The following is a 16013-nucleotide window of genomic DNA, read 5'->3' as shown; positions in this document are numbered from 1 at the left end:
GTTATGTCTTCATTCTCAATGTAAAGGTTTGAATAATATTTTAAATGGAAATGAAAAGCTATAATGACGCATATCGAAATAGTTTTTTTGGTATTTTAGTTTAATGATAACAATTTTACTAGAAAATTCCATTCCCATATAAACTTTGCAGCAGTGCTGCATGTACGTGGCGTGGATAGTTTAAAAACTTCCTTAATTCCGATCCACGCATAGAGAAGTTTAAAATTAAAAGTCGCATTTTCATAGACACGGACGCTCTGCAATAAAAATTATAGATTCTTCCAGTGAAACTCAACACTAACGATGGACCAATGTTATAGTTTAATAATTAAAGTTTATGTCATACTTATTTTTTTACACCAATATCTTTTGTCGCAGAACATGTCTTATTGAGCTACGCATTTTTTGAGAAAATTTAAGATTCTTTTGAGTATTTCTTTCGATATTGTAATGACACAAAATTAAGCCATTCATTACGTATGCTGCGGTCTCTAATAAATTAAACCATGGGTGTGATAAACGGCGCAATTACGACTTTCAACGATGAATTTTGTTGAAATTATACTTCAAAGTAACAACAGTCGAATTATATTTATGGCATCAAGATACGGACTAACATGAAAACTTTCCTCACAATTTTGTTGATAACTTTGTTTCGTTTTTTTTAATTTGTAAAAAATCAAATTTAAAAAAAGCAAATTACATTTTAAATAATTTTAATTCACTAACAGATTTATACAGAGGGTTAATTCGGAGTGTGAATACTCCTAAATAACTTGGAGAGGACAACTCGATCGGAAAATTCCTTGCGGTTAAGGACCTCGTATTTTGATGTACAATAGTACCACAAATATACTGGAAAGGTAAAAGGGACTGAGCCCGGAATTTCACCAACTGGAAGGAATTTTTTTACTTTGATTATTACATTCTTGATTTTTAACTTTTGCTATGTATAGAATAAATAAGGAACATTTAGCGTAGGTTTCCGAGATCAAAATTTTTGTATAAAAACTTATCGTCATTACCTTTGGCAAAGCAGAGATAAAAATATGTTTTAAATTGCGATTTTGATTCAGAAACCCACGGTTAAACCCTTTCCTATTATAGGCTCTCGTGTGAATCAGCTGTATATCTGTCTTTAGTGTAGAAATACTTAAGTGAGGCGTGACAAAACATATTGGTAAAGTAGTTAAATTTAAAAAATATACTATACGATTTGTTGTGAGAACACAGAAATATTTTTTGTTTTAATTTCTGTGTGCATTATTAAAAGATTAAGTTGACTATACGGCGGAAATTAAGGACTACAAAAACATGTAAACGTAAATGAGCATAACTGACTACAATTTAATTTAATTCCTTCGTCCAATCTGGTAATGTGAAGTGTACTCGGTCGGTCTACAGCCTACTTCCATCCTAACATTAAACAAAATATTTGAGTTAAAGCTTTTTGTTCGTTTCCCAAGCTATTATACGAAGCACTACTTGGTTCGCAATCTATCTAGGCTTTAAGTGCTTTAAAAGTTTTCAATGGCGTCTGTTTTATTCAGCATTACAAATGCCGTTCTGCCAAATCAGTTATGTTTTTAAACATAATACCGAGTTTGTGGCGCTCATTTTTTTTTGTTGGACAACGTAATCTACTTTACTCTTGTTTGTTTTATATTTATATAAATATCGCAACGTGCTTACGGCAAGGCTAGTTTTGTAAAAGTGTAAATTCATACTTTAACTTTGTACAAAATTGTTTTTAGATACACATTAACCAAAGTATGAAAAATAATTCGTAAAAAAATATAAACTTCAAATAACTCGACGTGAAGGGGAAGCTCTTTTAATATACAGAACTTCTAAAGACAGCAAAGGAACTAGTTTTAAAATTAATTAACAGCTGCATGTTCTAAAGAGAGTCGGATCGAACTGTTGAGGATCATAATGAGTAATAGCTCTTTTCTAATTTTATTTCGAAACTATTCCTACGGGATGAGACCTTGTTAATAACACAAGTTGTTATAAATTTAAAAGTCGAAAATATCTATGACCAGTTATTACTGGTTTGACTTGACTTTTTAACTTTGACTATTTAAATAAAACATTACGTTAAGCACTAATCTATAATTACTAATAAATAATAGTTCTAATTCTATTTTGGGAACAGATTTAAGTATACTGAAAACTGACTGAAGAAAATACTAATATAGATATTATGATTTAAGTATGAAAATTTAAAAATTATGGGACGTTACTAACAAGTTTATTTAACATCTAATATAAAACAATAACCCTTACGACTATTCCAGTCTATCAAATATATTCAGACATTAATTCGTAGCACATTGTAGATAACTGTTGTGGAAGCGTAGCGGAACAACTCGTTTTTAACAGATCTACGTTGTTTTATTCTAAGCGACGTTTTTGGCGTTTGGCCGGCGGCGTTTGCAAATGAGCGCTTTCTTTCTGCACAGGCCACATTAAGTTGTTTGTCCCAATTTTTCCTGCAAAAACCGGTTTTATGGTCCAACATCCACCCATGAATATAAATAAATGAGTTGTTGATTTTTAATAAATCATTTATCTAATGTATCACAATGCATTAAGATGTCCATCAAAACAAAACATAACCAAGATATCATTGTTTGCAGTGAAAGTAATTTTTATCTTTTTGTATGAGCACCAAATAACAATTTAGTACAAACGTAACAAAGGTGACAAAAACAATTTGATAACAAAAGATATTTACATTATCTGTAAATTGCCCAATCCTGTTTCATTTCACGGGCCATTCACCTTAATGTAATATTTCATACATCTTTGTGTTTTACAAAATTAAATTAAACCCCGTAATCGGATACTTCTGACCCTTGAATTTGAATCTATTACCTCCAGGTAAACTTACATTCACTAAGCTGTAGGAACAGTTGAAAGAAAAAAATTAGGAAAGCTATCTATCATCTTATTTACTCGAAAAAAGTCGCGAAGCAAAGAAAATGTAAATAACCGTAATACTTATTTACGATCGTTTTTCTGTTTTCTGGATTTTATCTCTCAAGTTATTTCTAAATATAAAAGTAAACGGCTTAAGTTTTCATTTATGTTTTGTTTTTACATAATATTTAAAATCATAAAAACATAACCCACATTGAGTAAACTAAATAATTACTACGTAATATACTTACGAGTATTTTGTAAGATAATAGAATACTGAAGTAAAATATTACCAGATCGTAATTTAGTTTTTTATCTTCTTTTATTCATGAATGTTCCTTCAAATCTATTCTTTTGTTTGTTACAATTTAATTTCTGCTTTCAAAACTTTCTGAGAGGTCTTGCGCACCGCTATAAATAAACCTCGTGACCTTGACCAGAGAAAGTTTAATGATTCTCTTAGACAAAGCAAAGGAGATTTTGCGTTTAAATTTCTTTTAATACTTTTTAATTATAATCGCTTCGTTCAGATATCTCCTAATTATTTTCTGGTCCTGCACATTTTAAACCATATCATCGTAGAGTCGTAAGAATGGTTTGCCATAAGTCAGTATGTGGTTGTATTCAAATGAAATGTTATCGTTGTATTTTTAATTATTTAGTTACCTAATAAAAATCAATACATATTTAATCATTAAAAAGGTAAGGTTAAATGTAACTTTCATATATATATTGGTATAAGTTTAACCACTTTAATAAATCCTGAACGTTAAGAGTACTCACAGAACTTTTAATAGAGATAATTTGATTCGGTATTCAAAACATCCGGAGTTATGAATTCTGAGTTGGGTAAACGGAATTTATGCAAAGGTGGGAATAAATTATTTATACAAGTATTATATAGAACAATGGCTTATGTATTTTAATAAGCATTAAAATAAATAAAAACAAGTAACCTTCGAAAGATTCTAGCAATTACTTTTAAATGACAAATTCGAGTTAGCTAAATTTAATCGATTACTCGACTTTAATGCGTTTCCGATAAAATAGAAAATCTAAGTAATCGAATGACAGTCGAAAATTTATCATCGGTAAGCATTAAACAAAATTGCAATGGATCAAAAATTGTCTATACTCTGTGAAGAAATATCTGAAAAGAACGTGAAGAATATAACCCAAGTAATATATTGTACGTTATTGTTTAACACCATTAGGTTGTTTCGCTAAATGAAAGCGCTAAAGCAACGGAAGCAGTTTATGACAGATAACAAATGAGCACAAAGTGCAGCGTTCGGTTCCTAGTTATTTGTTGCTTTGTAATTGATGTTTACAAGCGTTGCTTTAATGGCAATAGTTCTATTGCATATGATATACTATGAATATTGATATGAACCGTTTTGCCCTATATATCTATTTACTATGCTAACATATTTCAACAGGTAGACTTACGAGTATAAATTACAAAAACCATACAATGTCTACTTACTACTGTAGTACGGCTATTCTACATCGCCAATTTGATTTAAGTAATGTAGATAGGAGACAATTAAAATAATAGCTCGTTCGATTCAGTAAATAAATTGAAACTTAATTGCCTGATGTAATAACTGATAATTAAAAGGAAGGCAGAAAATGAGCGCCCTAATATACATAATCTTCTTGTCAATACCTCACATGTTCTTGATACTACCATTAAGTCTTTGTTAGAACAATTTGTCACATAATATCATAGGGTATTAAAAGCAGATAACCAAATATTAAACATAGGGAATTAATTGACAAAGCATTATCTATGTAACTCGTGTATTTTTATAATATTTATTTTACAATATTGAATCTGTTGCAAACAAACGTGGAGTTTTTTTTTTTTGTTAAATCGGTATTAGTTTCCTTGTTCTGTTAGTACAGAGTTCAATTAGGATTTACCAGTTCAATTTCCGCTTAGCGGTAACAAATAAACTATTGCAATCTAAGTTTAATTACGAACTCTAACCGTAATTGATTAAGTGTTTAGATACGTGATTAAAAAATAATAAGTCAAGGTCTTTTAATTCTCTCTATCAATTGATGATTAGCATATGTAGGTATATTTCACACCTCAATCGTCAGTAGCATATCTAAGTTGTTATTGAATTTAATAATTATAAAAATAAATTAAAATAAGAATAAACACCTAAGCCTTTTTATTACGGAAAATGAAAAAAAAAATGTTTAACATTGGACAGGGCACTTAAACTTAGATGAAAAATTAATCGCCTTTTTGATTACAACTCTTAATGCAAAGTAAAATTAAGCTGGCACTTCATTTTACTTATTATATTTTTAGTCACAACAAAATGTTTCCATCACAGAAATAATACAAAAAGCCTTCATTTATGACGAAAAAGAGTTATATACGTACTATATCTTGACCACGTATATAAAAACCATGCCTTATTACATAACGCCATATTATGTACTTAATTCATTTATTTATATTAGAAAGTGAAGTAATAAAGGTGATAGAAACGCCCTTAGGTCAGGATTTTTTCGAGTATATTCTTGGTTAGACTATCAACTCAGCTCATTAGCTCACTATACTTCAACCACTGAGGAGCTTGGAGACTACCTTAAGTTAGAGGTGACTAGGCCATAGTAAAACACACTGGCCTAGTGCAGGTTGGTTGACTATACTAGTATTTTATTGACTAGTTCCCACGACTTAATCTAAGCGCACATAGCATGATCAAAAATATTATTGACATCGTGGCTTTAATTATTAACAATGCATGTTTTTGCTGGTTTAATTTTTCTTATTTTATGTAAAAAATATATGTATATTCATACGCCATTAATCTGCTGTTCTATATAACTCTTACTTAGTTTTAGTAGAGAGCGATTTGAAACTTTTAATGGACCAATTTGGACTTCTATTGGCAACGGAAACACAACTGAACTTGAATGCAATTTACCAACTTGCTATTTCAAAATGTTGTCTGCGTTTAGAGAAGTTAAAAAAACTATAATGGTATTTTTAGTAATGGAACCAAAATGGTATTATAAAAAGAAAATTAAGAAAAAATCATTTTCCATAAGATAACCTATAATAGACTGGCATCTAGAAAAATAAACATCAAATCAAAGGTTTTAATTCTTACTCTTATATTGTAGCCTACGAGTGGTCAAGTATAATTGCTTTTACTTTTGACTACCTCAAACTTGTAAAACAGTCGATGTTTTCAATAAGGAATTGTGTAAACTTGTTAGTAAATACTTAGTGTATTATAAGTAGAAAACAATGTCTTATTATCTTACAAAATATCCGCATATAGTAAAATATTTTGGAATCTTAGAAGCTTCTTTGAGCTTATATTCTAAGAATATTCAGATTTAAGTTTCAAGCATCTAAGTTTAGAAAATAATTGCTGCATAGTATCGAACAAATTTCCCTTCAAAACCGCAACCTCTATGACTTCGAGGGAGCTACGCTGTTAGCGGTATTTGCATTATACGAGTAATAGCTTGTTTCATACCCGTACTACCTGTATATATAATATACTAGCTTTTACCCGCGACTCCGTCCGCGCGGTATAAAAAATTGAAAACGGGGTAAAAATTATCCTATGTCCTTTTCCTGGTTCTAAGCTACCTGCCCACCAATTTTCAGTCAAATCGATTCAGCCGTTCTTGAGTTATAAATAGTGTAACTAACACGACTTTCTTTTATATATATAAGATATAGATTAAAACTTTCTTCTTACGTTATCGCAGCTTAAAATACAGTTTCATATCAATTAAGAATTTTTACCTGACAAATAAGAGGGTTTATCTAACATATGTAAGTAAGGTTTTATACATGGGTTTGTATGTATGTAATTTTTTTCTGACAATTATTTTTTTTTTGACATTTTCAAAACTGAACCGATTTTGACGAGTGAGGTTTCTGTCATTGGAATTGTTCTTTGGATTGTCAAATGTGAAAATGGTGTCATTTTCTTTAAAATGTCACTGTATTGAGATATATTCAACTATTCAGTGTCTTACCCGTTATCAGAGCTATCGTCGTTATTTAGAAATTCTAGACCAGTATTAAAGACGTATTCTGTTCCATTATATATGGATCCGAGAATTCGAGGAACGGAATTTGCGATTGGTGACGTAAATTCATTTCGATTGAATTTTGCCGTTATATTTAACCTATTTGTTAAATTTTTTAGCTTATTTTTTCACCTCAGTATACATCAGACACACGTTAAAATACAATTGCAAGCATATGAAAAGTTTTTTCGTTCAATCGGGATTAGTTTCCTTGTTCGGAGTTCAATTAGGATTTACCAGTTCAATTTCCGCTTGTCGGTATCAAATAAACAATTGCGATTTAAACTACAATGCGGATACGAAACATCTAATTGTTTTAACTTTAAGGTTCAGTTAAATATCTTGTTAATTCGTTCATGACCGTTGCATATTTTTTTGTGATTTAAATTTAAATACTATATTCAAAAAAACATTTAAAAAAATACATCTACATTCATTTATCTTTACATTGAAAATGCTTTATTTCAATTAAATAAAATATTAGATTAAAATGACTAGTGATGACAAAGAAAATCTATTAAAACAAGTTTTATTCAAACCACAGACAATTTTAAAAGTCTAAGGTCTTTTATTGTATAGATCTGGTTAATTAAGCATTGTTTTAGTTTCATTTCAGCAACAGATATTGAGCTGTTTTTTCCTGCTACAAATCGACGTCAATAGCGTCCCTCAAGTGTCACTTGCAATCGGTTGGTAGCACAATTAGCAGAGCCTTTTAAATTCAGACCTTATTCCTGATTGCCTTTGTTTTTTGCTCTAATTGAAATCCTACTTTTTGTTATAAATAGACCTATTTTATTTTAAAGTATCTGTAAAAAATATTTATAACATTACCTTTTTAGCCGACTTCAAAAAGAAGGAGGTTATCAATTCGACTGTATTTTTTTTTTTTTTTTATGTGTGTTACCGCGAAACTCGGCCCCTGGTGGTCCGATTTTGATAAAAATTATTTTAATCGAAAGGAAGTGCTTGCAGGTGGGTCCCATTTTTTTGTTTTTTTTTTTTAAATAACTAGAAGACTAGTAGATTTTGAATATAGCTTCAAAATTTGTTGCGGAAATTAGGGACATTTTTGCTTTCAGCGCTTACGTAGGCTAAACTATAGGACCTACATAAAAATGATGTATGGCGAATTGTAGCTCTTTAAATGTGCTAAATAAAAGTCCGCGATAGCATATATCTATCTTTTATAGTTTTCTCACAATAACCATTTTTTTCTTTAGAAACATTATTGTTCTTTTTTTTCGGGGAGGAAATCTCCAAAAGATACTCTGCCTTCTGGGAGAAAGGCAGGGTTATGTGATAATTTGACTCACTGAAACCCCCTCGGTGACCATTCTCAAGTGCAACTGGTAAGAGTACCGGGATCTCCAAAGGAACGCACCGGGACATTACCTTCAACTTGTAGGTTTTAAAATACAATTGTAAACATAGAAAAAGAAATATATTAACTACAAATTCATTCTCGAAGCATATCAAACTCTATTTGACAAAGTTGTAATAGACGTCAAACCCTACTAATATTAAAAATGAGAATGTTAAGATGGATGGATGGATAGATGTATGGATGGATGTTTGTTTGAAAGTACCTCCGGAACGGGTGTACGGATGTTAATGAAATTTGTCGCAGATGTAAAACGTGGTCTGAAAGAACACGTTGGGTACTTATTATTTCTTTTAATTCCTCGTTGAAGCAGTCGCAGGTGACACATATTATTTTATATGCAAAATACAGATAAATATCGAACAAACGTTCTTAAAATGTATTATATATTTTTAAAACTGTAATAAGGAGTTAAGACATAACATTTTTACAATCGGCAATAATTAGAACGCTGTTTATTTCTCAGAAATTCCTTCATCACAAGAAAGCTAGACTATGATAATGGAAATTGCCAATTTACGGTAGTATTCTGTGAATTTGATTTCGTTCTCGACAAAACCTATTCCCCCGGTTATGGACCCCCGAAGGGTCCGAAACTAGTCGGTGCCGCCACCGGACGATTAAAACGTGAGTTGAGCCGTTTCTTAATTAATTATGATGTCTCACGAAAGTTTAAACAATTTAAAAACCTATTCCAGTTATAATTAGTTAAACATCTCTAGATCAGTTATCGGCTTGATAACATCGTTCAGACATTAATACAGCTGTGTATTACAATATACCAATAAATTATCGATAAGCAAATGACCGAATCATTCATTTTTCAATATTATTACTTTATTCTCTCTTAACATTAAAAAGACAATTAATGCCGAATTAACGTATTTTATATGAACACGAGAAGTAACATTAATATTTGTTATAATTTAATTCAGAGTATTTTTTACACATATCATGAAGTTATCTAAATATCACTAAAATATCCAGAGGTCCCAGAGGCCTTTTTCCCTTCCTTTTCTTATTAGGAAAGGATGGGAAGGGGAAGTGGATTTGGCGAAAGAGGGGACGCATAGGAAGGAGGAATATCCTCTTTCTGTGTGTCCCCTTCTCCGTTGATTAAAGGTTGGCAACGTATCTGCTTTTGCAGATGTCTTTGGGCAACGGTCGCCTCGCTATTTCGGCGAATCCAGGTGGCCGTTTGCTCGTTTGCCACCTTTTGATATTAAAAAAAATAATCACTCAGAACTAAGCTATAAGTATTAGTGGAGACAAAAACAATATAAAGAGTACATAGCAATAAATTAAAAATAATTGTTTGGTTCTTAAAATAAACTGTGAAATGTTAGTTAATTAATATCAGAGCACAATTTAATATTTACGAATTATTATAAGCTGGCCAGTTGGAAATAATAAATGAAATTAAAAATAAATTCAATTAGTTTTTAACAGCACAGTACTGTTTTCTACAATAGTACTAAGAAATACTTGCTCATTGAGCGCAGAATGAGATTTTTAAACTCATTAACTGCTTCTGCTCCGTAACTCTAAACGTAACTCAAAACTATGAGAAAATTAAAATAACGTTTGCTTCATTCATTACAATGCACTGTGTGATATACATACAGAATAGTGTACATACATTTTTTTTATTTCGTATATAAATAAAATTAAATTTCTCTCAATAGGTACTTACCTATGTCCAAAAGAACTTTAGATGGACATTCGAGAAAAAATTGTGATGAAACATTTTTTTGATGTGAATAATAAGAAAAAGGGTAAACAATTCTTCTAGTTCACATATAAATTCTTTATGTGGACAATTTTCATTATGGTTCACTGTTAGCGACATAGAACATTAATTTTCTAGGCCATGCAGAGAATTAACGATCTCTAATGACGCCGGCAGCTTTGACAGACTGCCAGATAATTAATCTATTAGTCTCTACAGGTAGCCGATAGCTCTTTTACGCTTCATTAAAATTAACCCAACAATTCATTCTGCTTTATTAATTTTTGTTTTACGAGAATAGATTATTTTATTATAGTTAAAATTCGCTCTCTTTTCATGGTCATTTTTATCTAATGGTCTCTTCGACTTTGTCGTGTTTCTTCTCCATCGTTAAAATCGTTGCCATTCTAAAAGCCTTTGAAATCAACGGACACTTTCTACGAACAATAATTTTCCTATTGTCATTTAATTTTGTAAATCTGTAGTTAATATTAATTATTCCGAATTTGTAACCGAAAATGTTCATTTTACAGCTGTTTCACATTTTTCCTGTAAAATTTATTCGTTTTCTCTTGACTACTAAAAGTACAAAAAATACTTTTTATGTGTATTTTTCTTAAATATATATTGCGCATAGATTTTAGAACAGTTAGAACATAACTTTAGTTTTCAATTCACGCTTTATTGAACAACAGCGGGCTGGTACAATTGGATTGTGTTGCACACGACATTCCTATTAAAGCTTTACCGGTCGGCTCCCTAATTGCTCCATCTTGCGTTCAGTTACAACGTTGCCGTATATTATAAAATGTTTCCGAAGCAAAATACCCTTTTACAAATTTATACCGAGAGCTAAATTTTTACCAAATAACAAATGATTATGTTATTATTTAAATCACTTTTATCGGTTGAAAACCTTTTGTGAAAAGTTACTTACAGTTTAGTTATTAAATGTTTGATTACACATTTTTTACGTGATTTCATTTATAAATGAAAGAAAAAAGTTTAGATAAATGTTTATATGAAAGGAAAACGTTGTTGGCATGCACAGGATAAAGCAATTAGATAACAAACCAATAAGGCTACAATAGATTCGTTGTACGTACAATTCAATTGTTCCTGCCTCGTGATATCCAATAGAGCGAATACCACAATATAAAACCTTTATAATCATAATAAATAAAAAGAAAAAGAAATCAATATTGCTTAATTATTTGTTACATTCTTACTAATCATTTTATTATTACGCTATTTCTATTTTATTGAATACTGTTCATATAGAAGTAATTAATTTGTCTAGAAAAACATAGAGGTTAGACATTACCAAAAATCATGATTGTTGAAATATTAGGTCCTTACATATGAAATTGGCGTTTTGTATGGGAGGAACAAAAAGTCGAATATTTTTTAATATAATATATTTAATTAATCAAAGTATGAACCATTATTTTCTATGCACTTTTGCCATCTCATAGGTAGTTCATTGATCCCTTTACTAAAAAAACCAGTCGGACGGGAATCAATAAAATCTTTGAAGGCGATTTGGACTGCCCCATCGGAGTTGAATTTTTTCCCTTCCAAGAAGTTATCCAAATTTCGAAAAAAATGGTAATCTGTTGGAGCAAGGTCCGGGGAGTACGGAGGATGTCTTAGACTTTCCAATTGAAGCTCTTCTAATTTAGTAGCCGTCTGTTGCGCAGTGTGTGGTCTAGCGTTGTCGTGAAGCAGCAGTGGCGTGGAGCGATTGACCAGCCTAGGTTGTTTAGCCGCTAGCTTTTCCATCATGGTTTGCAATTGCTGACAATAGACATCAGCCGTAATAGTCTGGCCAGATTTGAGAAAACTGTAATGAACAATACCGGCACTAGTCCACCAAACGCTTACAAGTAACTTTTTTGGGGTTAATTTTCGCTTGGAGCAGGATTTGCCTGGCTGGCCAGGATCCAACCATTGCGCTGAGCGCTTCCGATTATCGTAAAGAACCCATTTTTCATCACAGGTAATGATTCGGTTTAAAATACCTTCATTATTGTGCCGGTTTAGTAATGTAACGCAACAGTCGACGCGCGTTTGCCGGTTTGCTTCAGTCAATTCGTGAGGTACCCACCTTTCAAGCTTTTTAATCTTCCCAATTTGCTTCAAGTGAATTAAAATAGTTTTATCACTAACATCGCAGCCTGCAGCTAAATCGGACGTGGTTTGCGATGGATCCGCTTCCACAATAGCCTTCAACTCTTCATTATCAACTTGAGTCTCAGGCCGTCCACGGGGCTTGTTCTGCAGATCGAAATTTCCAGAACGAAAACGTTGGAACCAAAAACGAACTGTGTTTTCTTTTGCAACACGACCGCCATACACATCATTCACCCTTCGAGTCGTTTCCGCAGCACTAGTGCCACGGCGGAACTCGTACTCGTAAATAATGCGATATTTTAAGTTTTCCATTTTGTAAAATGAGTGACGCAAACAGAAAAAAACAGAAGAAAAAAAACAAATGAATGACGGTCATCGAACCACAAATACATGAGTCTATAGCTGTACAAATTTGAATTTGGAATTCCTTACCAAAGAGGAGAAATTCGTGATTAAAGTGGCCAGTACGAAAAACGCCAATTTCATATGTAAGGACCTAATATGATCTTGACAAATAAATAGCAAAGTACTAAGTAGATATGTTGACGCCACCAACAAAATCAGTTGCACTGAAATTCAGAACCACCACCACACAGACATCAGGCGTAAAGTAGAAGTAATTTCGCGTTTCGTCTGATTAGTGAGCTTTCCGGAGGCCTAATTTGTGTCTTCTTTCCCTTCCCACCCTATTCTTATAAGGAAGAGGTCGGAAGGGGAACAGGAGGGGGAAAGGGGGGGATCACGTTGACGTCAATAATATAATTCAAAGGCGGTCAAAGGGTTAAACACGTGGTTGACTAAATAGCGTCTAATTGAATTTAGAGTAATCCAGCAACTTTTTACATTCCATTTACTTTTTTCATTATTTTTTATTTCATTGCTATTCGAGTTTTATCATGTCGAAAGACGTCTCTGATAGAATTTTAATTCCGTGTCGTTCGAAGTGCGTCAATCAAGTGTCAATTGTTGATGGTGTCGACGCGACGGCCGTATAAGTCTTTCGTTTCTTTTTGGAAAAATCAACTGAATTTTACATTCAGTGCTGGTAATGGACTGGCTGGACTAAATTGTAGACATTGTTAAATTACACTGGTCTGCAAAAAAAATTTTTTTTTCTCTCCTTCAAATGTTATGCAGTTATCTTGTCTAATACAACAATACTGAACATAAATATATCATTCAAAGTTTTCTAGCACGTCTATATTCTTTGGGATGGAATTTTTAAGAAAAACAATTTTTTAATATGAAATTTTTATTATTCATATAATTACTTAAATAATGTTGGATGTACACTATTACACAACCTTTAAAACGCATATGACAATATCATTACTAGTTGTCAATCCCATTTTACTTAGTCATTTTTTTTCTTTTTCATATTTCATAATGGAGTTTCCTGATAAATCGACCAGCAAAAATCTGCAAGTATTGCTTCGGACCATTTCCCGTTGTGTCCTCTCTATGTGCACAATATCGTGATGAAACCTCTCACAGTCTTCATCAGATACTGTTCTGAGATTTGGTGCGAAAAATTTTAAGTGAGAGTGCAAAAAATGAATTTTAAGAAACATGTTACTTTTTTGAGCCTTGTAGGAAATGAGAAGTTCTTGTTTGATTTCCTGGTAGTGTTTGTCTTTTGCGCGACTGTCCCACTCACATAAAAAAACACAAAATTTGGTATTTACCATTTGGTGATTTTAACTGGACTGCAATGAGGACATCCTCATTGCAGGCCAGTTAAAATTGCTAAAACTTTTAGATCAACACAAATGTTCTATGCGTATTGTGAATTTTTGATTTCTTGCAGTAATAACATCATATTCCCATATAATTTTCTTTCATATTCGCTTAAAAAAGCGTCACATATAATATTTTTTTCTCTCTTTCTATCACTGCACACCGTTTATTTGTGTGCAAATACAATCTCAACCAATTAAAGTTGCTTTAATGGGAGAATAACATAGTATAGTAATATTAGTATAGCAAAAAATCCCATAATTTCTAAAAATCTAAAATCAACATTAAAAAAAAAAATTAGACGTGATAGCATAAAACGAAAAGCAGATATAGATTGAGGATGGTAAACTCTTTAAACGGATCATACTTTTATTCAAAGGAGGATTTCGTTGCAGACCAGTGTTATTAGTGCTTTGGTAAAATATTATTGACGAAATATTATTGGCTAATTCGAATGAATTAACTATCGATATATAGACATTATTCCCGGCTAGTATTAGAATAATATGTTGTAATAATAACTGTCGCCCGCGACTCTATCCGCGCGGAATTAAAAAAAAACTTGAAAATATGTATCCCACCAGACTATGATCTATATCTATGCCAAATTTAATCGAGGTCCGTTGAACCGTTCCGTAGATACCTTCTAAGAAATATCCATCCATCTAAACATTCGCATTTATAATATTAGTACTCGTAGGATAACTGCTTACAGCTATAACTGAAGATAACAGTAGGATTAATATAAAATTTCTTAGTAGGTTATGGCACTAAAAAGTATAACAATTCATTTTTTACAAATTAATTCTTCTTCTTTCATATGAAGTTCAGTTTGTAAAATAAAATAAAATTTATTGTTAAGTTAGACGTTTAAAAGGGATTTAATATTATTTATTTACATGTTGTAATGCTTCTGAATGTCGACCACTTCGCAGAGTCCACATAAAAATCTGCAGACTGCAATGAGAGAGCCATTCAAAAAAAAAACATTGTAGAGCAATGTAAATATAAATGAGAGACTGGCTGAATATTTTGAATGGGCTGCGAAATATGAAGCACTATCTGAACGGGACCTTTATTGTTTGTATAAGTTGATTGTAAAATTTTATTAATTAACTTAAAAAAAAAATTGTATAAATTTTTCAGCAGTGGAAACCAACGCATACTTCTGTTGCAGATTAGGACCACTGATAAACAATTGCCACCGATTAAAACTTTAAGGTTAAAAGCTATAGCAGCTTTTTAATTTATGAATCAAAAAGCCATAGGAATTTTATGTAAACTTAATTTTGAAAAGAGAAGTTTGTTTAGTTGAAATAAAGTTGTGATTTAACTTGGTTGCATATTGTACAGGTTGTACCATAAATGGTTACTTCCTTCATTCAAATTAGAGATTTTAAAGTTTTATTGGAACAAAAACAAAACTTATAAATGCATAAAGAACAGTTGATATTAAGGAGGTTTAAAAAAATGCTCTATAGTTAGTTTGGTCAATTGGCTCAGTTGAGAATATTTATCAAAAAAATTATGAAATAAACAAACACTGCTGCTTTTTTATATTCATTTATTCATTTCGAACATAAATCCATTGACAATATAATACGACCGTGAAATCTTACTATAATAAATGCAAAAGTTTGAATGCGAATGTTTAGATGAATGTTTATTTAAAGGTATCTATATAACGACTCAAAGGATCTTGATGTGATTAGGCATAGATGTAGAACATAGCCTGGAAGAAGACATAGGCTACTTATTTTTTTTTTGTTATTCCGCGCGGACGGAGTTCCGGGCGACAGCTAGTTTGACATAGATGTAAAACACAGTCTGGGGGAACACATAGGCTACTAAATGAGTTTTTTTTAATTCCGCGCAGACTGTGTCGAGGGCGACAGCTAGTCATTTTATAAAGACTTAACTCGTAGCTAAGATTTACTTGTTCCTATAGTTCTACACTGTGCTAAAATTAATACGAGGCAGAGTGCTTTCGAGGAAAACCATTACCGGTACTATTGGAGCTTTCAATGA

This window comes from Papilio machaon, chromosome 9, assembly GCF_912999745.1.
Source record: "Papilio machaon chromosome 9, ilPapMach1.1, whole genome shotgun sequence".
NCBI lineage: Eukaryota > Metazoa > Arthropoda > Insecta > Lepidoptera > Papilionidae > Papilio > Papilio machaon.
The sequence above is the reverse complement of the archived record's forward strand: the minus strand, read 5'-3'. Positions refer to the sequence as shown.